Source organism: Pseudophryne corroboree, chromosome 1, assembly GCF_028390025.1.
Source record: "Pseudophryne corroboree isolate aPseCor3 chromosome 1, aPseCor3.hap2, whole genome shotgun sequence".
Lineage (NCBI taxonomy): Eukaryota > Metazoa > Chordata > Amphibia > Anura > Myobatrachidae > Pseudophryne > Pseudophryne corroboree.
The window spans coordinates 203715291-203741226 of NC_086444.1; the positions used below are offsets into that span (position 1 = coordinate 203715291).

General features: G+C 49.1%; 1 protein-coding gene and 1 pseudogene across 3 annotated transcripts in view; both read right to left on the minus strand.

Moving 5' to 3' along the window:
• The window catches only part of MCTP1 (multiple C2 and transmembrane domain containing 1), a 1810807-nt gene that overhangs the window by 1732593 nt on the left and 52278 nt on the right, over positions 1-25936 (minus strand). The gene's annotated exons all lie outside the window — the stretch shown is intronic.
• Positions 17244-17481, minus strand: LOC134960721 (U2 spliceosomal RNA; annotated as a pseudogene).

Below are 25936 nucleotides of genomic sequence, written 5' to 3' on the forward strand. Positions count from 1 at the left end.
GACAAGCAGTCACTCAATGCAAGGCTAACTCAATCTGCTGATGCTGCTAGACAATCAGAATCCAGGGAAAATGGAGTCCCCAGCTGCAAGACAAACACGTCAGTCAGCCGATGCTGCTAGATCTACAGCCTCAAGGGACATGGGGGGTCATTCCGAGTTGATCACTCGCTAGCAGTTTTTAGCAGCCGTGCAAACTCTAGGCCGCCGCCCACTGGGGAGTGTATTTTAGCTTAGCAGAAGTGCGAACGCATGTGCAGCTGAGCTCTGCAAAAAAAGTTTGTGCAGTTTCAGATTAGCTCTGAACCTACTCATCGCTTGCAATCACTTCAGCCTATTCATGTCTGGATTTGACGTCATACACCCGCCCAGCGAACACCCAGCCACGCCTGCGTTTTTTCAGACACGCTTGCATTTTTGCAAACACTCCCTGAAAACGGTCTGTTGACACCCAGAAACGCCCCCTTCCTGGCAATATTCTTGCGGCCGTCAGTGCGACTGAAAACTTCGCTAGAACCTGTGCACAACCACAACGGGCTTTGTACCCATACGACGTGCGTGCGCATTGCGGCCCATACGCATGCACAGAAATGCAGATTTTTAGCCTGATCACTGCACTGCGAACAACGGCAGCTAGCGATCAACTCGGAATGACCGCCATGGGAGGTCATTCAGACTTGATCCCAGCAGCAAATATGTTAGCAGTTGTGCAAAACCATGTGCACTGCAGGGGAGGCAGATATAACATTTGCAAAGAGAGTTAGATTTGGGTGGGTTATTTTGTTTCTGTGCAGGGTAAATACTGTCTGCTTTATTTTTACACAGCAATTTAGATTTTAGTTTGAACACACCCCACCCAAATCTAACTCTCTCTGCACGTTATATCTGCCACACCTGCAGTGCACATGGGGGGTCATTCCGAGTTGTTCGCTCGTTGCCGATTTTCGCTATACTGCGATTAGCCGCTTACTGCGCATGCGCAATGTTCGCAGAGCGCATGCGCTTAGTTATTTTACACAAAAGTTAGGTATTTTACTCACAGCATAATGAAGCTTTTTCATCGCTGTGCTGATCGTAGTGTGATTGACAGGAAGTGGGTGTTTCTGGGCGGAAACTGACCGTTTTATGGGAGTGTGCGGAAAAACGCAGGCGTTCGAGTTGCAAAACGCAGGAGTGGCTGAAGAAACGGGGGAGTGGTTGGGCAAACGCTGGGTGTGTTTGTGACATCAAACCAGGAACGAAAAGGACTGAGCTGGTCGCAATGGCTGAGTAAGTCTGGAGCTACTCAGAAACTGCTAAGAAATTTCTATTCGCAATTCTGCTAATCTTTCGTTCGCAATTCTGCTAAGCTAAGATACACTCCCAGAGGGCGGCGGCTTAGCATGTGTAATGCTGCTAAAAGCAGCTAGCGAGCGAACAACTCGGAATCACCCCCATGGTTTTGCCCAACTGCTAACAAATTTGCTGCTGCGATCAACTCTGAATTAGGCCCATGGAGTAGACAAACATGTCAGTCCATCAAGGCTGCAAACACTGCTACATCCCCAGCTGCAAGACAAATCTGACAGTCAGCCTATGTTGTACAAACTGCAGCCTCGAGAGCAATGGAGTCTCCAGCGGCAACACAAATTTGACAATCTGCTAATGCTGCAAAAACCGCAGGTCTCGGATTAAAACCGTGGAAAGACTTTAAACATGCTGCATTTCACTATAAGGCAAATAGCCAGTATGAGATGCACCCTGAGGTAAATATTGGGAACATGTAAATATTGGGAACATTGGGAACCGCAGTGCTAAGACACGGGGCAGAGAAGCACCTGGTATGTGTTGCTGTGGGGGCAAAGTAAAACTCCCACCACTCTTGGATCCACCTGAACCACTTAAGTCTCTGGTTGCTGGAACTCAAAATAAATCAAGTGTTTTGCTCTGACATTTGAAAATATAACTCTGCTCTCCAAATGACATCCAAACATACGTCAACACTTCAAAGATCACAAATGGCTGTGTCAGCAAGCAATTTTTGCACCATAGGATGAAATAGTAAACAAAATCAATGACACAATATTGCAGGTGAATTTGTCAATTATAGATCAATTGGCACAGTCACTGACCCAGACCAAGCTGTGCGTTATCCAACTGAATTTCTGAACTGCCAAGAAACACAAGGGATTCCTATGTACAAATTATTTTTGAAAGTCTTAGAAATCTGGATACTCCAAAGCCTTGCAATGGTACAAGACTTTGCATAAAAACTCTCATAGCCCATGACACTGAAGTCGCTATCATGACAGGATGTGGTGAAGGAGAGAATGTGTTCATTCCTCGCATCCCTCTTATACCAACAGACATGCCACTTAAATTCAAGAGATTGCAATTTCCAATCCAGCTCTCTTTTGCAATGACCATTAATAAGGCCCAAGGTTAATATTTGAAGGTTGCATGTATTGACATGAAAACTCCTTGCTTTTCCCATGGGCAGCTGTATAAGGCATGTTCAAGCGTGGGGGCTTACAATCATTCTGGCTCCTAATGGAAAAACAAACCACTTTGGTTATACTGTACCTCAGTGTTGTAACAGTGTCTAAATACTGTGTAGATAGTGTAGATTCTTTTCACAGCTAAAACCATGTTCGCAATTAGTGGGGTCTTTTTCAGAATACATACTATTACATATATACTATAACAGCAACATAATTATTACTAGCTATTCATATTGTGGACAAATATTACTCAACACTTTACAGAGAAAATGTATTCAATCACATCAGTGCCTGCAACAATGGAGCTAACAATCTATATTCCCTATCACATGAACACCATAGAATCCAATTAATCTACCAGTATGGATTTTAAGAAGAAACTGGAATACCTGGAGGAGACCCGTTGTGCTGCCCATGATGGACCTACCTTACGAGTAGAGTGAGCTGAGACATTAGTCGGAACAGGGAGATCAGCCTGAGAATATGCTTCTGAAATCGTCATCCGAAGCCATCTTGCCAGCATTTGCTTATCAGCAGGACATCCTCTCTTGTGAAATCCGTAGAGAATGAAGAGAGAATCTGTCTTTCTGATGGCACTGGTACGATCCACGTAGATCCTTAATGCACGGACCACGTCCAGCGATGCATCTCCCGCAGAAAGGCCTGGTACCTGGAAAGCCGGGACTACAATTTCTTCATTAAGGTGGGATTTAGACATCACCTTCGGAAGATACCCAGATCTAGTTCTGAGAACTGCTGTTTCTGTATAAAAATATCAGAAATGGGGAATGACATGATAATGCCCCTAAATCTGATACTCTTCTAGCTGACGTCATAGCCAGTAGAAAGAGAACTTTAGCTGTCAACCATTTAAGATCCACTTTACTAAGTGGTTCAAACGGGGCAACTTGAAGGGCTTTCAGGACTAGACTTAAGTCCCAAGGCACTGTAGGAGGAACAAAAGGAGGTTAAATGCGAGGCAGTCCCTGGAAAAAAGTATGCACATCCTGTAAATTGCCAATTTTCTTTTGGAACCATACAGTCAATGCTGACACTTGCACTTTCAAGGAAGCCACCTTCAAACCTTTATCCATTCCTGCCTGAAGGAATGCTAAGACCCTGGAAACTCTGAAAGACTTAGGGTCCATTTTCCGTTCACTGTAGGTTTGCCATATTCGGTGATAAATGCGAACTGAGGAAGGTTTCCTTGCTCTGAGCATAGTTTGAATTACCTGTTGTGAGAATCCTCTTGACTTCAGGATAGAGGTTTCAAGAGTCACGCCGTCAAAGACAGTTGATCCAGATGTCTGTGATAACAAGGACCCTGCATCAGTAGATCTGGACGTTGAGGGAGCAGAAGTGGAACATCCATCGACATCCTCTGCAGATTTCTGTACCAATGTCTTCTGGGCCAAGCCGGAGCTATTAGTATCACGTCACCTTTCCCTTGCTTTATCTTTCTCACCACCCTGAGTAATAGGGTGATTGGAGGAAACACATAAGCCAGATGAAAATCCCATCTCACCGACAGGGCATCTACAAAGATCGCTCTGGGATCCTTTGTTTTTGACCCATATGCAAGCACTTTGTTGTTCAGACAGGACGCCATGAGATCGATCTCTGGCAACCCCAACTTGTCTACTAGAGTCTGGAAGACCTCCAGGTATAGAGCCCATTCGCTTGCCTGAATGGCATGTCGACTGAGAAAGTCCGCTTCCCAGTTTAGGACTCCCGGAACGAACACTGCGGACAAGGCTGGATGATGAAGTTCTGCCCACTTTAGAACGTGACTTACCTCCTTCATCGCTTTTCGGCTGCAAGTTCCTACCTGATGGTTGAGATACGCTACTGCCGTCGCATTGTCCGAGCAGATCTGGACTGGTTTTCCCCGAAGAATGTCCTTTGCCTGAATCAGTGCCATATATATGACCTGATGTTCCAATATATTTATTGTCAGGGAACTTTCTTCCTTGGTCCATTGCCCCTGAAAACACAACCTTCCTGACACTGCACCCCAGCCCTGGAGACTGGCATCTGTCGTCAGAATTTCCCAATCTGATATCCAAAAGGGTCTCCCCTTGTCCAGATGGGATGTCTGTAGCCACCAGGCTAATGACCTTCTTACTTCTATTGTAAGAACCATAGTCTGTGTTGTTATCGTATGATGCAACCCATTCCATTTCGCAAGAATCAGACACTGCAGAGGCCTCGAATGGAATTGTGCATACTCCACCATGTCGAATGTTGACACCATCAAACCCATTATGTGCATTGCTGCGTGAATGGATACCTTTTGACTGTGTAACAAGTCCTGAATCCTTGACTGAACCTTGGATATCTTGTTCATAGGTAAAATTACTCTCTGAAGACTTGAATCCAGTACAGCCCCCAAGTGAGTCATCCGTTGTGATGGAACCAGAGATGATTTTGCCCAATTTATGAGCCACCCATGGTTCTGCAGACACGTTATTGTCTGTTGCAGATGACATAAGAGCAATTCCTGCGTCTGTGCCAGGATTATAAGATCGTCGAGGTATGGAAATATTCTTTATCGCCTGCTGGTGGAGATAAGCTGTCATTACCACCATAATCTTGGTAAATATTCTGGGAGCTGTGGATAACCCAAAAGGTAGGGCCTGGAACTGAAAATGCTATTGGAGGATAGCGAACCTGAGATAGCACTGATGGGACAGTGCTATAGGAACATGTAGGTAAGTATCCTGTATATCCAGGGATACCATATAATCCCCTGGCAACATGGCCAAAATGATGGAATGTAACGTCTCCATGTGAAACTGAGGTACCCAAATGTATTTGTTCAGTACTTTGAGATTGAGAATGGGCCGAAATGACCCATTTGGCTTCTGAACTAAAAACAGGTTGGAGTAAAAACCCTGTCCTCATTGTGCAGGAGGAACTGGAATGACTACTCCTGACAGAAGCAATTTCTGAACTGCCTCTAACAAAGCCCTGGCCTTCGTCTCTACCCGAGATGGGTGGTACAAAAAAACCTTCGAGGAGGGTGTTTCTTGAAAGCAAAAGCATAACCTAGAGATACCGCTTCCTGCACCCAGGCACCTGTTGTAGACTGCTGCCAGATCTGTGCAAACTGAAGAAGTCGGCCCCCCACCCTGGGGTCCCCCAGGTGGAGGCCCGCACCATCAGGCTGATGGCTTATTATCTGTTTTCCCAACCGGTCCTCTGGTAGCCCAATGCTTTTTAGTCTTACCAGACTTGCTGTATTAGGGCTGCTTGCCATCACTTTTTCCTTTAGCTTTTCCTTGAGACCGAAAGGGTCGAAAAGCCGGAACTTTAGGTTTGAAATTGTATGTGGAAGGAAATTTTACCTTCTTGGAGTCTGCTTCTGACTCCAGAATATCTGTCAATTCTTTGCCAGAAAGAATATCTCCAGAAAAGGGCAAAGTTTCCAAAACCTTCTTAGATTCTGAATAAGCTTTCCACGTACGTAGCATAACTGCTCTGCGAGCAGCTATTGTTGAAGCTGATGCCCTGGAGGCAATAGTACCCATATCCAATGCTGCTTCTTCCAAGAACATTGCAGCCTGTTTTATATGAGCTATATGGGATTTTTGCTCTCTAGAAGCTATTGAAAAATCCCCCTCCAATGCATCAGCCCAGGCAGCCACTGCCTTTGCCATCCAAGCTGAAGCCATGGCTGGCCTTATGACTGCCCCAGAAAGAGAAAACATATTTTTAGAAAACCATCCACTCTCCTATCCGTGACATCATTTAATGATGTTGAAGGCAAAGGTAATGTAGATTTTCGCACTAATCAAATTACATGCGTATCTACTTTAGGAGCCACCTCCCTTTTTAAACAATCCCCAGCTAGAAGAGCATAATTGGAATTCCATTTCTTAGGAATTCTAAACTTCTTATTGGGAGTAGCCCAAGCCTCTTCCAGCTGATCTGACCCTGGAAACTCAGTCTTAACAGTTTTGGGACGTTTAAACACAGGTGCCTTGGTTTTTAACACAGGCTCTGCTGAATCCTCTAAGGATAGAATGGCTTTCATTGCTTTAATTAACTCAGCTATATCCACTGAGCTGAGACCTTCCTCCTCCTCTTCGTATGCTGAAGTAGAATTAATTGAGCTTTCATCTTCTGATGAATCCTCATCTGAATCATGTGTAGCCTGTGAGGGTGAAGATTTACTTACCACCGGCTTATCCGCTTGTTTCTTTTGAGATGCTGCTGCTGGAAGTGAGGTGGGGAGCTGCATGTAAGGATTAATAGTGTAAATTATCACTGGTACAGGAGTTGGAGGGATTATCCGTTCAGGTATACTGGATAAAGTCTGTGCAAACACAGCCCAAGGTGGATCCATCTGCACCTGAATCTGCCTTGTATTTTTCAATAACCCCTGTTGAAAGCTAAAATAATTTGCACACAAACCATCCTGAACCAGATCCTGAGAGGATAACACAGCTTTGCAAGACAAACATGATGAGTGTTGGTGTTACTGTGAGTGTACCTTCCTCATCTTTGCCGCTCTTAGACATGATAAATAATCAACACTTCCACAGTGTACTACACAATTTGTGACTGTAATCACTTTAAACTTCTTAAAGGGACATACAATCTGACCCTACCCATGCACCAGCATTGAGGATCGGAATAAAACAAAACTGACAGAAATATAGTAAAGTCAGCAATCACACTAGCAGTCAGTCACATGTTACACATTAGTATAATAAGCAATATGAGCACATCATCAACTGCAACTACATTTTAAGTATGTAGGAGAACATATTACTGCATCATGTTTAAACAGATCTAACGTATTCAGGCGCATTGCGAAAGAAACAACAGTAAATGTATAAAGACTCATATGCAATAGGCACTTATCTAACTATTCGTACTCAAAAGGGTAGATAGAGACTTAGTGCTGTATTACCCGTACTAAGTAGAGTGGCATACAGGGAGACTCACCTCGCTACCAGGACCGATCAATACAATAGCGAACGCTGAGTGGATCCTGACGCTACTAGTGTACACTGACGCTCCATGAACCTTTAGTGAACACAGACGCTCAGGGAACACAGACGCACCAGTCACATAGTCGCCTATGCTGCGACTGGGTCCCCTTTGTGTACAGCGTCTGAGACGGAAGCGGGAAACAGTTCATGGCGGGAGACTCGGAGGAAACGGTCATGACTTGGGGGGAGGGGCGACCAGGAGAGCGTCTGACTCCTCACTGCTGACATCAACCCTAGGGATTGGGGCCTCATACTACTCCTTGAGCCTCTGATCCCTATGGCCTAGCACTGGTGCACCCGGGGTGGCAGCCACGTCAGTGACTGTTTCGTAGTCTCCTCCCAAAACAGTGCGGCTGTGTCCGCATTCCCCTTACAAGTGGAACCGATGCCTTACCTTCTCCCCGTGCTCCGGCCACAGCCTGGTAATGTCTGCTGGACCTGCTAGTATATCCAACACAGACGCCCGCAGAAACAGCACTGTGCTCATGGGTAAGCGTTGTCACGACCCAGCGGAGAGTTGTTGGAGCGACTCATTCTAAGGTACGTATAAGACGCTGTTTAGAAAGATCACTCAAGAAAAAATCGTGAGACTATAAAAATAAAATAAGAAAGCTTAGAGCTGCTAAAACCAGCAGCCCTCTGACCATGGTCCGGCTCCTGCCACACCAAACAAAAACCTGATTTGCCTGAGCCAGGAGGCGGGGATATATGGACGGGCCCGTTGCATGCTGGGAGGCCGGAAAATCTTCGACCGATTGGTGCAAATCCGCTGTCGCTTCATCATATCCCATTGTTATCCTGTGGATAACCTGTGGAACCTGCCGGAGAAATGTTATTTTGAATGTAATATATTTACCATAGAGAAATGTGAAAAGCAAAATAATTAAAAGCAGATTCCTGCTGCACACCTCCTACCTCCATACCCCCGAACTAACAAGTCTCAGAATCTCTATACATTACATTACAAGATAAAGACAAATTGTTAAAGCTATACAGAGCTACAGATGTGTCCTCTTACATCCTTGCTGCAGTCACGCTAAACAGCCCTTGAAGTCGCACCATGCTGTGATGGGATTTGGTATCGATAAGCGCCCTTTTTTGCATGTTTTTCTGTGAAATTGTGTCTTAGATGCTGTGACAGGACGGTTCCGTACGAAAGCACTCGCCGCTATCGCGTCCCGTCTCCTGCGCACAGAATGGAGAGTCAGGTCACATGAGGCCGGACCACATAGGGGATTCCCACTTACCGCCAGTAACCGCCTGTTACTGACTCCACCCACTGTGCTGTGGGCGGGTTTATGCTGCCACCACCATACTCCTGACCTGCCATGGCGTTTGGAACCACGGTTCTGCTCTGTATGTGCCGACGCACTGCCTTACCACACCTGTGTGGTGTTGACGAATCCCCACAAGCCACTTGCTAGGCCTCTACCGGTAGCTGGCGGAAAGCGGAACTTGGAGACGTTAGGTGCTTCCCTGGACAGCCGGAGGACGGGGCTATGTTTGGCATAACCCTGTAGGTCACAAGATGAAGCAATCTTCCTGAGGCAGATGATGTTTATTTGCTCAATAATAGCCTTTAAAAAAACTCCTCCCTATTGCTAGGGGCAACAGCATACAACAAGATGTTCCAGCAGAATAAAGATGGTACAATACAATTTCCATGGGGCAACTGCCCTCCTTTTATCCTACTCCAATACACATTACCACAGGGGGTAAGCCCGCCCTGTGGTGTATGGTGTACAACCAATCAATGTTTACCCATGAGCTGTGCATGCCTTGGTCACATGCACAGCTAATATTGTTCCCTATGGACAGTGGGGAGTGGTCGGTCTCCTTTGACTGTCCCATCCTGGAGGATCAGGATACGCCCCGGTGAAGTTCAGTCTAGGCTGGGGGAAGTTTTCCCTCCTAAACTGACTTCCAGAAACCTGCCCGGGACCTAGCCTACTGCCTGCAACCTGGATTTGGGCTCCAGAGCCGGGCAGCCTAGATCCCCGGTCAAGGCTTCCTGGCCACTACGGGTGATCTCCATGGAGCTCCAGAAAACCACTCAGCTTGTTTCAAAGCTGAGCTTCTTCTCTCTCTCCCAATGCCCCTTTTCAAGTGTGAGGCTGGAAGGGAAAGTATTCAGTTTTTGGGGAAAAGGTCTGGGAGAATCCATCAGCCTGCACAGCCATGGATTCCCCCCTCCTGGGACACACAACCAAGTAAGTGCAATTTACCTTTAAATACATCACATTTAAAATACACTGTACATTCCCCTTTAAATCTACACTGAGCCTGTGCCCTGCATAGGCTCCACACTCCCAGGCACTGCAGTGCCTCCCAGCACAATATATCCATACCTTACATTTAAAACACAATGTTTTTGCTTTAAATACTGTGCCCAGCGCTGGCTCCCCTAGCCCTGCAGCCTGGCTGCTAGGGCTCGCTCTCTCAGTGCTGGAGGTATGGGGCTGGCTTCCCCCATCCACCAGCCTGCCTGCCAGCCACTGGGTCCAGGGAGCTGGCTCTCCCTGTCCCCCCAGTGTGGGGCTCACTCAGTGGCCTCGCCGCACAGTGCGGCGCACCCCCCTGATCCAAAGCCCGGCGGCCCGGGACACTTGTCCCGGCCGCCGTGGCTCTGTGTCCTTTGTAGCGCTGAGGTGCCGGGAGCGTAGCTCCCAGACCCCAGCACTCACTGCCTAATCATCCCCCCACCACTAGGGAGCCAGCTAGCCCGGTCCCCCATGAGCGGCGCACTCTGGTGGCCTCGCCGCGCAGGGGGCCGGCTAGCCCGGTCCCCTGTATGCAGCGCTGAGATCCGGTGCCCTCGCCGCAGCATCCGGCGGGGAGCCGGGCTGCGGCGCACCCCCCCTTTCCGCCCAGCAGCCCGGGACGTTCGTCCCGACTGCCGCGGCTGGCCACCTCCGATGGGCTGAGGCAACCACGGAGCGCGCTGCAGCGGGAGCTGAGCTCCCACCCGCAGCGGCTCACCCTTCTCCCCCGATGCACACACAGCTCAGTGCGCCGGGGGCTGTGCTCACCGCTGCCGGGAGCGGAGCTCCCGGACTCCGGCGGCGCACGCCCGATGGCTGCAGCGGGAGCTGATCTCCCGGCTGCAGCGGTTCCCCTCTCCCCCGGCGCGCACACTCTGCTCAGCGCGCCGGGGGCTGCCCTCACTGCCGCGGTCGCCGGAGAGGTCCGGGACCGCGGCACATTGTTAAAATACATTTTTACATTTTTTTTTAAAAACACGGCGCCTAGCGCCCACAATATTATGAATATGGCGCCAAGCGCCCATTGTCCTGATAATGCCGCCGGGCACTAGGGGTTAACCCCTTCAGTGCCGCGGCGGCCATTGTCCACGTGGGCTGGGGGTCTCTCCGGCCACACTCCTCCCCCCCATTCAAGCGGGTCAACCAGGGATCCATGTCCCAACGATTTGGTCCCTGGTCCCGCAGTCCTTAATGAGGTTACCGGGAGTTCTTTGGGGGTTCAGGCTCCTCCTGACGTGACTGTCCATCTGCATTGCTATGAGCCTTGCCTTGCTTGTGGATAATATGAAAGTCATAAACCTGAAGAGCAAGGCTCCACCGCAACAGTCTGCCGTTTTCCCCCGTGGTGTGCTGAAGCCACCGTAATGGATTGTGGTCCGTTACCACCGTAAAATGGCGGCCATACAAATAGGGCTGAAGCTTCTTCACAGCCCAAACAATAGCCAAACACTCCTTTTCAATTGTGGCATACCCCACCTACCGCGGTAGCAGCTTTCTGCTCAAATAGGCGACAGGGTGCTCCTGTCCATCCGGACCCTCCTGGCTCAGTACTGCCCCGAGTCCGTACTGTGACGCATCAGTCTGTACAACAAAGTTTTTACTATAGTCCGGCGCCATCAGTACTGGGGCTTGTACTAGAGCGGTTTTCAACGTCTGGAATGCCAACTCACATGCGGTCGTCCAGTTAACTATCTTGGGGAGTTTCTTCTTAGTCAGATCAGTCAGGGGTTTGGCCACGGAACTAAAGTAAGGGACAAAACGTCTGTAGTACCCTGCGATCCCTAAGAAAGCCAGGACCTGTCTCTGGGTTGTGGGCCGGGGCCAGTCGCGGATTGCCTCCACCTTCGCTGGTTCAGGCTTCACCTTACCTCCCCCCACACGGTGTCCCAGGTACTGTACCTCTGACATCCCCATTTGGCACTTGTCTGCCCTGATGGTCAGACCTGCCCACCGAATCCTCTCTAACACCAACCCCACATGCCTCAGGTGCTCTTCCCAGGTTCGGCTGGAGACAGCAATGTCATCCAAGTAGGCCTGGGCGAAACCTCTGAACCCCTTCAGCAGGTCATCGACCACACTCTGGAAGGTGGCTGGCGCATTCTTCATCCCAAATGGCATGGTTTTGAACTCAAACAAGCCAAAGGAGGTGATGAAGGCAGACCGTTCCTGAGCCTCGGGAGTCATTGGTATCTGCCAATACCCCTTGCTCAGGTCGAACGTAGAGATGTATTTCGCTCCAGCCAACTCGTCTAACAGTGCGTCAATGCGGGGTAGGGGATAGGCGTCGGATTTGGACACTTCGTTCAACCGGCGGTAGTCTACGCAGAACCTGGTTGTCCGGTCCTTCTTGGGAACCAGTACAACGGAGGCGGCCCAGGGACTGTTGGAGCGCGTGATTACGCCTAGTGCTAACATCTCCTGCACCTCTTGGTAGATATTCGCCTGCGCCTCTGGTGAGACCCGATACGCGGGTTGTCGACTCGGCCTATGCTCACAAGTGTCTACATGGTGGGCACGTAGGGAAGTCAGGCCGGGCTTCCTACTGAACTGGGCCTCAAAGGACTGCAGCACTGACTCCAGCTGCTCCCTCTTGGGGCTACCAAGCTCACTGCTCCAGCTAACTTCCTCTACACCACCATCACCCTTGGCATCCGCGAGGAGGTCAGGAATGGGATCTTTTCCTGGTTCCTCCATCGGCAGGCAGCACACAACGGCTACCGACTCCACGCGCTCGTGGTATGCCTTTAACATGTTTATATGGTAGGTACGCTGCCTCCTGCCATCGCTGTCAAATGACACCACGTAGGTGATGTCGCTTAGGCGTTTTGCGACCGTGTACGGTCCCGCCCAGGCAGCCTGGAGCTTGTTCTGGCGTGTGGGCACCAGAACCAGCACCTTCTGCCCTACTCCAAAGACCCGAGCACGCGCGCCCTGGTCATACCAAGTCTTCTGCTTGGTCTGTGCTTCTGCAAGATTCGCTTGCACTAGTCCCATGAGATTCTCTAACCGATCTCTGAGCTTCAACACATACTCCACCACGGACTCATCCTGGTGGATCAGCTCCCCCTCCCAAGACTCGGGGAACAGGTCAAGAGGTCCACGGACTCTGCGGCCATATAGTAACTCAAAGGGCGAGAATCCGGTCGACTCCTAGGGTACCTCCCGATATGCAAACAGGAGGTGCGGCAGGTATCGCTCCTAGTCTCCCCCCTCCGAAGTCACAAATGCCCATAGCATCTGCTTCAGAGTGCCATTAAATCTCTTGCAAAGTCCGTTAGTCTGGGGATGATAGGGGGCAGTGCGGAGTTGACGCACTCCGCACCTCGCCCAGAGACACTGGACCAGATCACTCATGAACTGCGTCCCTTGATCAGTTAGGATCTCACTGGGGAACCATACTCTACTAAATATGCCTAGCAGAGCGTCCGCTACCTTTTCCGCAGTGATGGCGCACAGAGCCACAGCCTCTGGATACCGGGTAGCATAATCCACCACGGTAAGGATGTATCTCTTCCCCAATCTACTGGGCACAGGTAGGGGACCGACTATGTCCACAGCCACTCGTTGGAAAGGTTCCCCGATTATTGGCAAAGACCTCAGGGGGGCCCGAGCACTGGGGCGTCCAAGCCATTGGCATACATCACAGGACTTACAGTAGGTCCGGACGTCATCCGACACTCCGGGCCAAAAAAAGTTCTGCGTCAGGCGCCTCAGTGTTCAGTCCCTCCCCTGGTGTCCCGCCAAAGGAATTTTGTGTGCAACTGACATCAGTTGCTCCCGAAAGCTCCTGGGAACCACTAGTTGAACTTGCTCCCGCACTGGCCTATCCCCTTCTACCTTGGCTACCCGGTACAGTAACCGTTTCCACCAGGTCACACTCCCTGCCCCCATCCCAGCAAGGCCGCGGCCAGCTTGGTGCCTCATACCTTCCAGGGATGGGTCAGAGAGCTGAGCTTCCCTAAACTCCTGCCTGCGGCCCTCACTTTCTCCTAAGTTTGGACACTCTACAGGTGGAATATTGGGGTCAGTCAAGTTGGGGTCAGTCATGGTAGGGTCGGTGTAGTCGCTCTTACTCACCGCTGGAGTTGGCAAGCCATTAGGGACAGGAGCATCACTGGGCACCCCCACAGGATTCAACAAACTGGAACCGACATCCTCTGCGTTGCTAGGGGACGTAGGCCCACCAGAGGCAAGGGGCAGATGTGCTGATCTGGCCGCTGTGGTCTTTTCCTCTGGGATGGCTGACGCTGTGGTTGGCAGTTGTTCAGCCGCTGTGGTCTTTTCCTCTGGGCTGGGCTGTGCTGGCAGAGACGATGAAGACTGTAGTCTGGCCGCTTGACTCCAGGTGATGGCGTTCGCAAAGGCAGTAACGATTCCTCCACCGAGATCATTCCCCAAGACGACATCAGTTGGGAGGCCATCCATTACGGCAACATCTCTTAGCTCTTGTCCAGCTCCCCAGTCGAGGTAGACTCTGGACATGGGCACTTCTCGCTCTAGCCCATTGGCCACTGTAACTTTTGCAATGTAACCCTGCAGTACTGCAGCAGGATCGACAAGGTGGGGGCTTACAACAGTTATGGAGGCCCGAGAGTCTCTTAAGCCTTCGCCCTGCAGGGACCCCACTTGGACCGGCTGCAGGTGCCGCCACATATTTGGTGGGGGCTTCTTAGCCATACAGGTGACTCTTTCCGCAGAGTCCACTTGTTTCTCGCCACACTCCATCGGACTGACTGGAGGGGGTACAGTCTCTGGAGGCTCATCTCCACGGGTTAAGCAAGCAATCCGGGCTCCAGCACTCGGATTTGGGGCACGAGTCTGGGGTGCTTGGGATGCAGGACAGTTCATCCTCAGATGTCCGATTTTCCCACAGCCATAGCACTTTTTGTCCAGGCGTGGCTCTGATGTCCTCTGATTACTGGCAGGGGCACTGCGGGGCGGTTGCTGGCCAAAAGCACCCGGGTTGGAAGATGCTTGCTTTGGGGGGCGATGAGCTGAAGAGGGGTGTCCCCCTGGTGCTACAGTCTTTTGGGGCTGGCTGCTGGCTGGGCGCTTCTGCCCCTGTGGCCGAATTGCCACATACTTGTCTGCTAACTGGGCAGCCATCTTTAAGCTGGGTGGCTCCCGGTCTAGCACCCACTCCTTCACTTCTGGGGTGCACCTGCGGAAGAACTGCTCCCTGCAGATCAGGTCAATCAGTGCGTTCCATGTAGTGGCTTCCGAATCCTTCACCCACTTCACCATGTACTGCCGCAGCTGGGTGGCGAAATGCTCATGGGTGCTGCTAGGATTCTTGGGCAAGTCTCTGAACATCTTCCTGTAAGACTCTGGAGTGATGAAGAATCGCTGGAGGAGGGCCTTCACAACTTCGTCGTAGTTCCCACAGTCCTCCGTGGCCACTCCTCGATAGGCCTCCAATGCCTCTCCATGCAGAGTGGGCACAAGGTGTCTCACCCACTCTGACTTGGGTAGATCGTGTAGTTTACAAGTCCTTTCAAAAACTTGCAAATGTCCATCAATGTCCCCATCACTGTCTGCAAACTTGGCAAACTGAACGCGTCCTGATCTGTGTACAACAGCTGACAACGGCTCCCGGGGTACCACCGCCTGTGGTGCCCGCTCATCACGCCACATCTGGATGATGATCAAGCGCTCTTGCTCCGTTGCCCTTTCCCCCAATTCCGCTAGCCGATCTGCTAGGGTATCCGGGCCACCCCCCCGGGACGTTGGGATCCTGGCCCTGCTAGGGATTGCTGGGAAACATTGCTGCTGTGAGAGAGGGCGGGGCTTGTGGGTCTCACCGGTTCCTTACGAAGGTCCACTGTTGGGCCGTCCTCTGCGATGCTGACGCCGTCAGTGGTTTCCACCTCCGCCCGATGGGACTCCTCCACGCTCATGAGCGCCGCCTTCATGACGCTTCTGGACGCGTTGAAAGGGATATCCACACCCTTCTCCTGGCACACGATCTCCAGATCATCCTTGGACATTCCGCTGAATTCCGCCATCTTGTGCGTTCTCCTGCGCTGCAGTTACTCCTCTCCTGAGTAACTCGGCTTCTCCAATCGGGTGATGAAGCCGCCTGAGATTATCCCACCGCTATGCCACCAATTTCTGTGACAGGACGGTTCCGTACGAAAGCACCCGCCGCTTTTGCGTCCCGTCTCCTGCGCACAGAATGGAGAGTCAGGTCACACGAGGCCTGACCACATAGGGAATTCCCGCTTACCGCCAGTAACCGCCTGTTACTGACTCCACCCACTGCGCTGTGGGCGGGTTTATGCTGCCACCACCAAACTCCTAACCTGCCGTGGCGTTTGGAGCCACGGTTCTGCTCTGCTCCCGGCCCCCCAGCAGAGGCAACCACGGAGCGCGCTGCAGCGGGAGCTGAGCTCCCACCCGCAGCGGCTCACCCTTCTCCCCCGGTGCACACACAGCTCAGTGCGCCGGGGGCTGTGCTCACCGCTGCCGGGAGCGGAGCTCCCGGACTCCGGCGGCGCACACCCGATGGCTGCAGCGGGAGCTGATCTCTTGGCTGCAGCGGTTCCCCTCTCCCCCGGCGCACACACTCTGCTCAGCGCGCCGGGGGCTACCCTCACTGCCGCGGTCGCCGGAGAGGTCCGGAACCGCGGCACATTGTTAAAATACATTTTTAAAACATTTTTTTTAAAACACGGCGCCTAGCGCCCACAATATTTTGAATATGGCGCCAAGCGCCCATTGTCCTGATAATGCTGCCGGGCACTAGGGGTTAACCCCTTCAGTGCCGCGGCGGCCATTATCCACGTGGGCTGGGGGTCTCTCCGGCCACACTTGCACAGTAATGAAAATAGGATGCACGAACAGCTTCTGCTGATCAAACTGATATGCAGCATGTCTATATTCTGTGTGTGTGACTGCGGCTGTATCTGCATTCAAAATGCCACGTTAAAGTGTTTTTCATGAAAATACTGTAGCATAGCATTTTGTATGCAAATACTGTCACTGTCACATACAGACAGAATATAGGCATGCTGCATATCATTTTAATCAACAGAAGCTGCCTGTGCATCCTATTACATTACTTTGCATCTAAGACACATTTTCATGGGGGAAAAAAATCAAAAAAGACGCTCGGCGCTACCGGGTCACATAGCACTCAAGCATTATGTGTAACGCGACTTGTATCACACAGAGCAAAGATGTAAGAGGACATATCTGTACTTCCCCTTCTTTATGTGCAGCTAGTTAGTAACTGAGCAACCTATTGTACAGAGACGTCACTGGGTGTGGTTTCACCTGGTGCACAAAAATAGGATTTTGGTATTCACCAATAAATCCGTTTCTCTGATTCCACAGGGGACATTGGACTGAATACACTGGGGTATAGACGGTGAACGAGTGAAGCTGGCACTAATTCTTTAGAATTTACTAGTTGGCTCCTCCCCCTCTATGCCCCACAGGAACTCAGTTAAGATTAACCAAGCCCAAGTGGAGACAGAAAAGAGAAACAGCAGAGGAAGGAGAGAAATTGGTGCACCTGTCCTGGAAATACTGCAAAACCGGGTCAATGCGGGGAGTGGACAGAGCAAGCTCTTCTCCCATGTCACAGTTATAAAAACCAAAATTTTGCCAAATAAATGTAACAGATATGAAAGTTCAAGTCTATTGCCATCAGCCAACATAATGACAGATGAATTATAGATGTACATAAACTGATAAAAATAGATACTACCATTGATTTCGGCCAAAAGGCAGAGAATCGATGGAGGAACCAACTAAGAAGAGTAAATAAATAATAAGTTAATACAGAAACCAAAAATATCTCATACCACGTCATAAGCAAGTGCAGCTAGAACGCGGTGGCAACACAGAATAGCAGAAAACAGCACAGGAAGGGCGTCCAGTGTCCCCTGTGGAATCCGAGAAATGGATTTATCGGTAAGTACCAAAATCCTATTTTCTCTTTCATCCACTATGGGACACTGGAGTGAATACACTGGGGACGTCCAAAAGTTGACCTCCCAAGCGGGAATGCGCTGAGACTCTGCAGCACACCATGACCAAGTCAAAGACAGTGGTAGTAAGGGAAAAACACAGAAATTGGTCTCTATAAAGAAGATAAAAGGAAAAACCATGAAGAACAGACCAGCCCCAGCTTTAGGATGAAGATAGCAGTGACACAAGAACACAAACCGAAGAGTACAAATAGCCTTCAGAGGTAAAAACACATGGGAAGGTGATTAAGGAGGAACTCCCAGATGGGAGATGGGAGAACAGAGGTCAGCAGTGCTTAACAACTTGCCGCATGAAGTCCAGCACGACCACATGAGGAAGTAAAAGTGACAGGGGAGAGTCCCTGCAGCGACATTCATTGAGCTGAAGCAAAGTCTACATAAGAATCACTTCCAGGGCAATATTGAAAATTTAGCCAACACTAGAAGTGAACCAACCTAAAAAAAGGTAAACACTTGAAGATAGTTGGCATAGGCAGGAGAAATACTCTTGCAGAAAGTAACCAACACGCTCTTCCCTAAGCTCCTGGATGCCAAAACACTGTGCTTAGCGTCTCTCTGTACAGTATATTTTCTATTTGAGTACTAAGTAGCACAAACAGCTTGTAACGTACTCTGCTCTAAAGGCTACAGCGGCAGGTGTTATCTTTATAAGTATAATGGGGAGAGATAAAAGCTCCTACCTAAATTCCTGGATGCCAAAACACTGTGCTTAGTATCTCTGTACTGTATTTTCTATTTGAGTACTGAGTAGCACGAACAGCTTGTAACGTACTCTGCTCTAAAGGCTACAGCGGCAAGTGTTATCTTTATAAGTGTCATGGGGAGAGATAAAAACTCCTTACTAAGTTCCTGGATGCAAAAACACAGTGCTTAGTGTCTCTGTACAGTATTGTCTATCTAGCCAGAAACCCAGCACCCCGTGCAAGCTGGGCAGACAATTGGAGGGGACCCCGACAAACGGTTGCTTGCCATTTCCCTTTGTGGTATCACATAAACTAATGGTCTGCCCCAAAAGCCAAGAGTCTCCTCTTTCATATGGTACCAGTCTTGAGTATCTGAGACACCCAGAACCGGAAATATCAGGGTGCAAAGTGGACCCATTTTCCCCTAGATTATAATGGGCCTGTTAATTCAGACCCACCATGGGTTCCGACGCTTGCCGTCAGTATCCTCTGGTAGCTAATTGTCTCTCCTTCCATACCAAAATGGTTCTGAGCCAATTGGACCCCCAGAACCAGAGATATTAAGCTTTAAGTCTATTATAATTTAATATAATAGCTCACATAAACCTAACATCAATGGACCATTGCTTTAACACGTTCGTTTGCGTCTGTATACACTATTTTTATTTATTGGTTTGTTTACGGGACCTCATTCCAGCAGTGTATTTTAAATAGCGTACAGATACGGTCGTACAGCATTGCCCATACAGTGTACAGTAAAGTAGTTCTGTACAGTGTACCGTATTTCAATGGAGACCACACGCATGCGCAATGGTGATTTTAAAAAGCGACATCTGGTGGATGATCGCAGGTATTACAATCACTGGTAACGCCAAACGTCATGATAAGCTCTGTCAGCCTCCCTACGACTAGGCACGCCGCCTTGCGCCCAGGCACGCTGCGACTCCGTGATCAGGACTAAGGCCATAGACAGCATAGATGAGCAATGCTCCATCTGTACTTGCCTACATATCCCACTCTCTGTAATATCTAAGAACAACTACAGAAGGAACCCAGAAACCCCCCACCCCACCCCTTCCTCTGTAAACCCCTTTGTCTTAGAAGACCGTGTGAAAAAGCTAAACTGTTAAGTCTGGGAGGTCTTATACTCCAGTCCCATAATGGAGAGATGGGAGAAGTTGCAGTGGAGTTAACAACTTCCTGGATCGATACATACATACACAAACCCACAAAATCTGATTGCAGAAGGGTGACGACAGTCTGTTGGATAAAATGAAGAGTCTAACCAAATCACCTAAGTGACTAAAAGAAGGTCTGTTAGGAAGTGTATGAACTAACCTGGAATCTGCAAGAGATCCTTGGTTACCTTGTAGATTAACTGACCGAAGTAGAACGTAGTGGACTCCAGAACATTTGTGTCGGAGATCCTCCAAGTCTTGTCACTGTAGATTTGAGACCCACTGCTGTATATCGTGGTCTTTGGACTGGATCTGCATTAGTAGAAGAGGCATCCTGTGTAGATACTGTAAAACTAATATATATATATATATGTATAGATAGTAAGCTTGCGAGCAGGGCCCTCCTACCTCTATGACTGTTTGTTTTTACCCAGTTTTGTCTTCTAATTGTGTCCAGTTGTAAAGCTCAACGGAATTTGCTGCGCTATTTAAGAAACTGTTATGTTGGTACCTAAACCAACTGAGGTGTCAGTGGAGCCTTGTATGGTGACATTCATACATATACAGTATAGTTACAGGCTATGTGTTAAGGAAGAACCATGTACATAGTTAAGCAGGGTCGTATGAACACAACCTGGGAGAAGAGTTAGAATGGTTAGACTCAAAGGATAACTTACCTTAGCTTATACAGTCAGTAACCGAAGGTACAGCTAGAGTATATAATGTAAGAAATATATGCAGAGACGTGACTAACTGGTGCAGGGTATGGGCAATGTAGCTGTTAACAGAGCCAGCAGTCTAGTACTATCTTGAGACTATGAGTGCTGAATAGTCTATCTTAACTTAAGAATGACAATCATAAATTGACCACTGTACAGTGGGCTTAAGTCAAACTTAGTCACATGGACTCAAACCCCCAGGCATCTGCTACAATATGCAGTGAAGTTACCACTGCGCCACAGTGCCTGCAAATACAAAAGTAATTCATTAATGTTATTGTATTAGATAATCTCCACAGGCTGTACTGAACATCATCTTTAGAAAAGGTAAGGGTTATGGCCTTGTCACATTACGTCCTAAGTGTAATGAAGTATCACCCTGTTGTAAACGAGGCACTACTGCATACATGCAGGGGTGTATCTACCCATTGGCCAGGATGGCACTCGCCAGGGGCGCCAGCCGAGCAGGGGGTGCCGCCTTACGGTGCCACTCTCGGCCAATGGGTGGAATCCCTTAAGCCTTAGGCCCACATTCCGAGTTGTTCGCTCGCTAGCTGCTTTTAGCAGCATTGCAAACGCTGGGCCGCCGCCCTCTGGGAGTGTATCTTAGTTTAGCAGAATAGCGAACGAAAGATTAGCAGAACTGCTACTAAATAATTTTCTGCAGTTTCTGAGTAGCTCCACACCTACTCCTAGATTGTGATTAGCTCGGTCCGTTTAGTTCCTGCTTTGACGTCACAAACACGCCCTGCGTTCGGCCAGCCACTCCCCCGTTTCTCCAGCCACTCCTGCGTTTTTACCTGGCACGCCTGCGTTTTTTACCACACTCCCTGAAAACGGCCAGTTTCCGCCCAGAAACACCCACTTCCTGTCAATCATACTACGATCACTCGAGCGATGAAAAAACGTTGTTCGAGCTTGTGTAAATCTGCAAAGTTCTGTGTAAAAGTACTTAGCGCATGCGCCCTGCGTACCATGCGCATGCGCATTTTTGCCGTTTTATCACTTAATCGCTGCACTGCGAAAATCGGCAGCGAGCGAACAACTCGGAATGACCACCTTAGTGTCTGGCAAAACCTGCTGTGACGAGCTTCCTGTGCATTGCCTGGGATGGAGGGTGGAGGATCGCTTAGCAGGCAGGAATTGACGCCGGTGTCCGGCACTGCAATGCACTACAGGGAAGAAACTGAAAATAAACTATAACTCCCAGCAACCCTTGCTGTTGGGAGTTCCCGGCGGCAAGGGCTGCTGGGAGCTGTAGTTTTTTTTCAGTTTCTTCACCGTTTGGTGCAATTTCGTGCACCGGTGCCAGCTCCTGCCTGCAGAGCGATCCTCCGCCCTCCATCCCAGGCAGCTCGGCACAGCAGGTATTGCCAGACACTACGGCTATCTGCTGGAATGTTGTGGGGTAGGGACTAGGGCTATGTGCTGTGTGGGGAGGCTATGTATGTGCTGGGAGTGGGGGAGACTACAACAATGTGCTAAGGGCGGACTACAGCTATGTGCTGGGAGGGAGATGGGGACTATGGCTATGTGCTTGGGGAGGTGAGGGGCTATGTGCAGGTAGGGGGACTATGGCTATCTATGCTGGCAGGGAACTATTGTTATGTGATGGGAGGGGGTGGGGACTACTGTATGACTGTGTTGGGAGAGGTGGAGAACACGGATATATGCTGGGGGGACTACGGCTATTGCTTGTGGAGGTGGGGGCTATGGCTATTTATTGGGAGGGGACTATGGCTATGTGCTGGGAGGAGAATGGGGACTATGACTATATGACTGTGGGGTCATATCTGGCACTGTGGGGGCTTATCTGGCAATGCGGGGGCATATGTGTATCTGGCACTGTGGGGGCATATCTAGCACCGTGGGGGCATATATGGCATCGTGTCGGGAATATGTGCATCTGGCACTGTGGGGGCATATATAGCACTGTGGGGGCATATCTGGCACTGTGGAGGCATATCTAGCACCATGAGGGTATATCTGGCACTGTGAGGGCATACGTGTATCTGACACTGTGGGGGCATATGTGTATCTGGCACCTTTGGGGGCATATGTGTATCTGACACTGCAGTATTGGGGTCATATATGTATCATGCCCCCATTTTCATTGGCCATGCCCCATGTGGCATGTGGCCACACCCATTTTTGGCGCGCACACACAGTACCACTAACATTTTTTTTCTACTTGCACCACTAGGTACTGCTGCTGCACTGCACTTCTTTGCACTACTATTTGATTATACTAACTTGCCTTGGGTGTCATTGTGTCCTCAGCAGGCCAGGCACTGCTGATGTCTCCTCAGTGTTATAAGAATTACTGTGTGGGCATAATATCTAAAGGGAACTGCTACTGTGTGTGCATGATGTGTATAAGGGTTACTACTGTGTAGCGTAATTTGAATTGGGGGAACTATTGTATGGTCATGACCCTTACCCACAAGATCATGTCCCTTTTTTGCACATGTACCTTTTCTATTTCAAATATGGAGGTGCCAGTCCCTTACTTTGCCAGGGGTGCTCGGACCCCTAGATACACCGCTGTATACATGTATTTGATAAAGACTGCGGAATGGTAAATTAGAAGCATATCTATTGTAAGGAGGGGTTTCTGTTGCAAATTCCTTTCCTGAAGCAGAAGGATGTGTACGTATTACCTCAAGATTATAATTGCCTCAATTATATACATACATCTCCCTTCTAGGAAACTACTGTACTTTCAGTAAGAAGATGTGTGAGAGAAAGCCATTAGGTTTAGAGGCATGTAAATAACGTGTTACACACGGACTTATACACAGAGCCAAAGCAATGAGTCTTCCTGAAACATAAGTCATAGGGAAGCTCATGTAACTATACAGAATCATAATGGCAACCTCTACAATTATATTTGGATACAGATTATGCATTACTGAGAGAGAATCCAGTATACGCTATTGGAGACAAAACCAACGTGGTCCGCCCCGCATGTCAATGACCCCCCCCCCCCCCCGCAGAAAAGCAAAAGCATCCCACAGCGGCTATGATTTTGCATTTGAGGAGTAACTCCCGGCCTGCGCAGCTCCTGCGGCTGGTCGGGAGAACCTCTTCGCTGCCCGGGTCGCCTGCGTTGGCCGGACCGCGCACCCTAAACGGCAGCTTAACGCCGCCGTCCAGCCCCCTCCCGCCCAGCGACCGCCTCTGCCTGATTGACAGGCAGAGGCGATCACTAGGCTACGACGGCCTTTGGCCGTCTGGCATGCGCCGGCGCAGTATTGACCCGATCGCACTGCTGCGATAAACTGCAGCATGCGATCGGATCAGAATGGCCCCCCCTAGTGTGAGTATACCGTATACCCAAGAGTGCTCTATAGTCAGGATCAAACTAAAAGTTTCTCCACTACTTCTGATTATAGATCTAGATCAAATTATTAATACTGCACCGGGATTTCCAACCAAGTGATGATCCAAGTCAACCACTGCTTAGCTTCCAAGATCTGACAAGATTGGGCGTTACAGTAATGTATGGCAGAAATCGTTTTTCGAACTCTGAGGTTTTGTCTCTGAGCTATTTTGGGCAGTGCTGCTAACCACTATGCCAGCCCTGCTGCCTGGTGCCATACCTGGATTGTTTAGGACAAAATCTGTTTGCAGATATTTAGACTACTAATCTGCATGCAATTGTTGCACTAGTCAGCAACGCTATGTAATGTTACCATAAAATGTATATGTATATATATATATATATATATATATATATATACACACACACACAACATCGGATTGGCACTCACCCTTCCCTGTAAATGGAGCCCCGGTGCCTTCTGGAAACTGTGGTACATACAGCAAATCCTAGCATGCAGCGGCACTCAGGGACAGACTCATGAATATTCCAAACAAGCAGTGTTTATTCCATAATGGTGTAAAGGATGTTCTTTTTTTACACCATTATGGAATAAACACCGCTTGTTTGGAATATTCATGAGTCTGTCCCTGAGTGCCGCTGCATGCTAGGATTTGCTGTATATATATATATATATATATATATCTTATTATTAAACAAGGCAAATATGGGGAGAACATACAAACTGCACACAGCTAGGGTTTTGGTGGGAACCAAACTCGCGCCCCTGTCAAGCTGTGAGGCAGCAATGCTAACCATTACACCATCTGCACTGTGGTGGAAGGTTACTACAATTATCATGGGTCCTCTTATTTATTTGGGCTTGTTGTTAGCCCACTAGGTTATAGAGTACTTACATAATGACAAGGCTGCGTTACATTGTGAGGCAATATGGAATATGGTTGTGATAGTGTTAACTGAAAAAACACACTGCAACGCTAATATGCTGATGCCACACAACTAGTTCCCAATAATAAGAGCAAGGACCTAAAGGGCCCCATACACTTATACGACATGACGGTCCGTCATGTCATATAAGATTTCCTCCAACCTCCCGGCATCCTCCCCGTTGGTAAGATAGTATTAGATATATCGTATGCAGTTTTTTTTTGCATACAATATATCTTTTACTTTCCCATCCATTTACTGCGGGATCCAACATATAACGAGTGAAGCACTCGTGATATGTCGGATCTAGGGGGATCCGATCCGATGCACTTGTGAACGCGCATCGGATCGGGGTAAAAGCACACCGAAAATGCCCGATTTCACCCAATATATTGGGCCGAATGCCCGAATTGGGCTGAAATTGGGCATTATCGGTCTAGTGTATGGGGCCCTTAAGAAACAGCATCTGGCTAAGATCTGCCTCTGTCTATTACAATCTTAGTGACAGAAATGCAGAATGAGAGGGGTCTATCACCCTTTTTAGGCTAGCAGGAAGCTGAGAAAATAGGGAACTTTGCCAAAAAGGGTCCTAGCACAGTCCCTGAGCAAGAGCAGTCCCCCTTTTTGTGGGTGCTGACCTTAGCCCCGCTTCCCAGCTCTCCCGCCATATTTTGAATTGAGTCCCTTTATACAAATGGCGGTAACCTTAAGAATAGCGCCTCTATGACCTAAGAAACATCTACTTCATTTTAGGAGCGCTGTGTCACTATGCCAGGACATTCTGGTTCACGGCCATCTTGTGACCCACCTGCAGCACAGCTACCCTGACGTGAGCACCAAATATCTTCCCCTTCTCCCAATAGTACTGAAGGGGAGAGAGAGACTTGTGAAATAGCGGGCAGTGCGGGATCCACGCTGAAATGACCGCTTCCGCCCGTCGTTTACAGCCTTGCTATGAACCTCTGGAAGGCTGCATGGAGCATTACCAAAGCCGGCTATCTGCCAGCGCACAGCGCCGTGTTTCTCTCCTCACACCACAGATAGCGGGGAGAGTATGGTCTCTATTCATGAAGCAGTGAAAACTGTGGAGAGGTGAGCCAGTGTAGAAGAACCAATCAGCATTGAAGTAACATTTATAATTTGCATACTATAAAATCATACAGAGCAGCTGATTGGTTGTCTTGGGTAACTTCTCCACTGGCTTACTTCTCAACTCTTTTCACTGATTCATGAATAGACCCCTTAGTGCTCAGGGACGCATGCTGTAGCCCAGCGTAAAAATAAGATTTTACTTACCGGTAAATCTATTTCTCGTAGTCCGTAGAGGATGCTGGGGACTCCGTAAGGACCATGG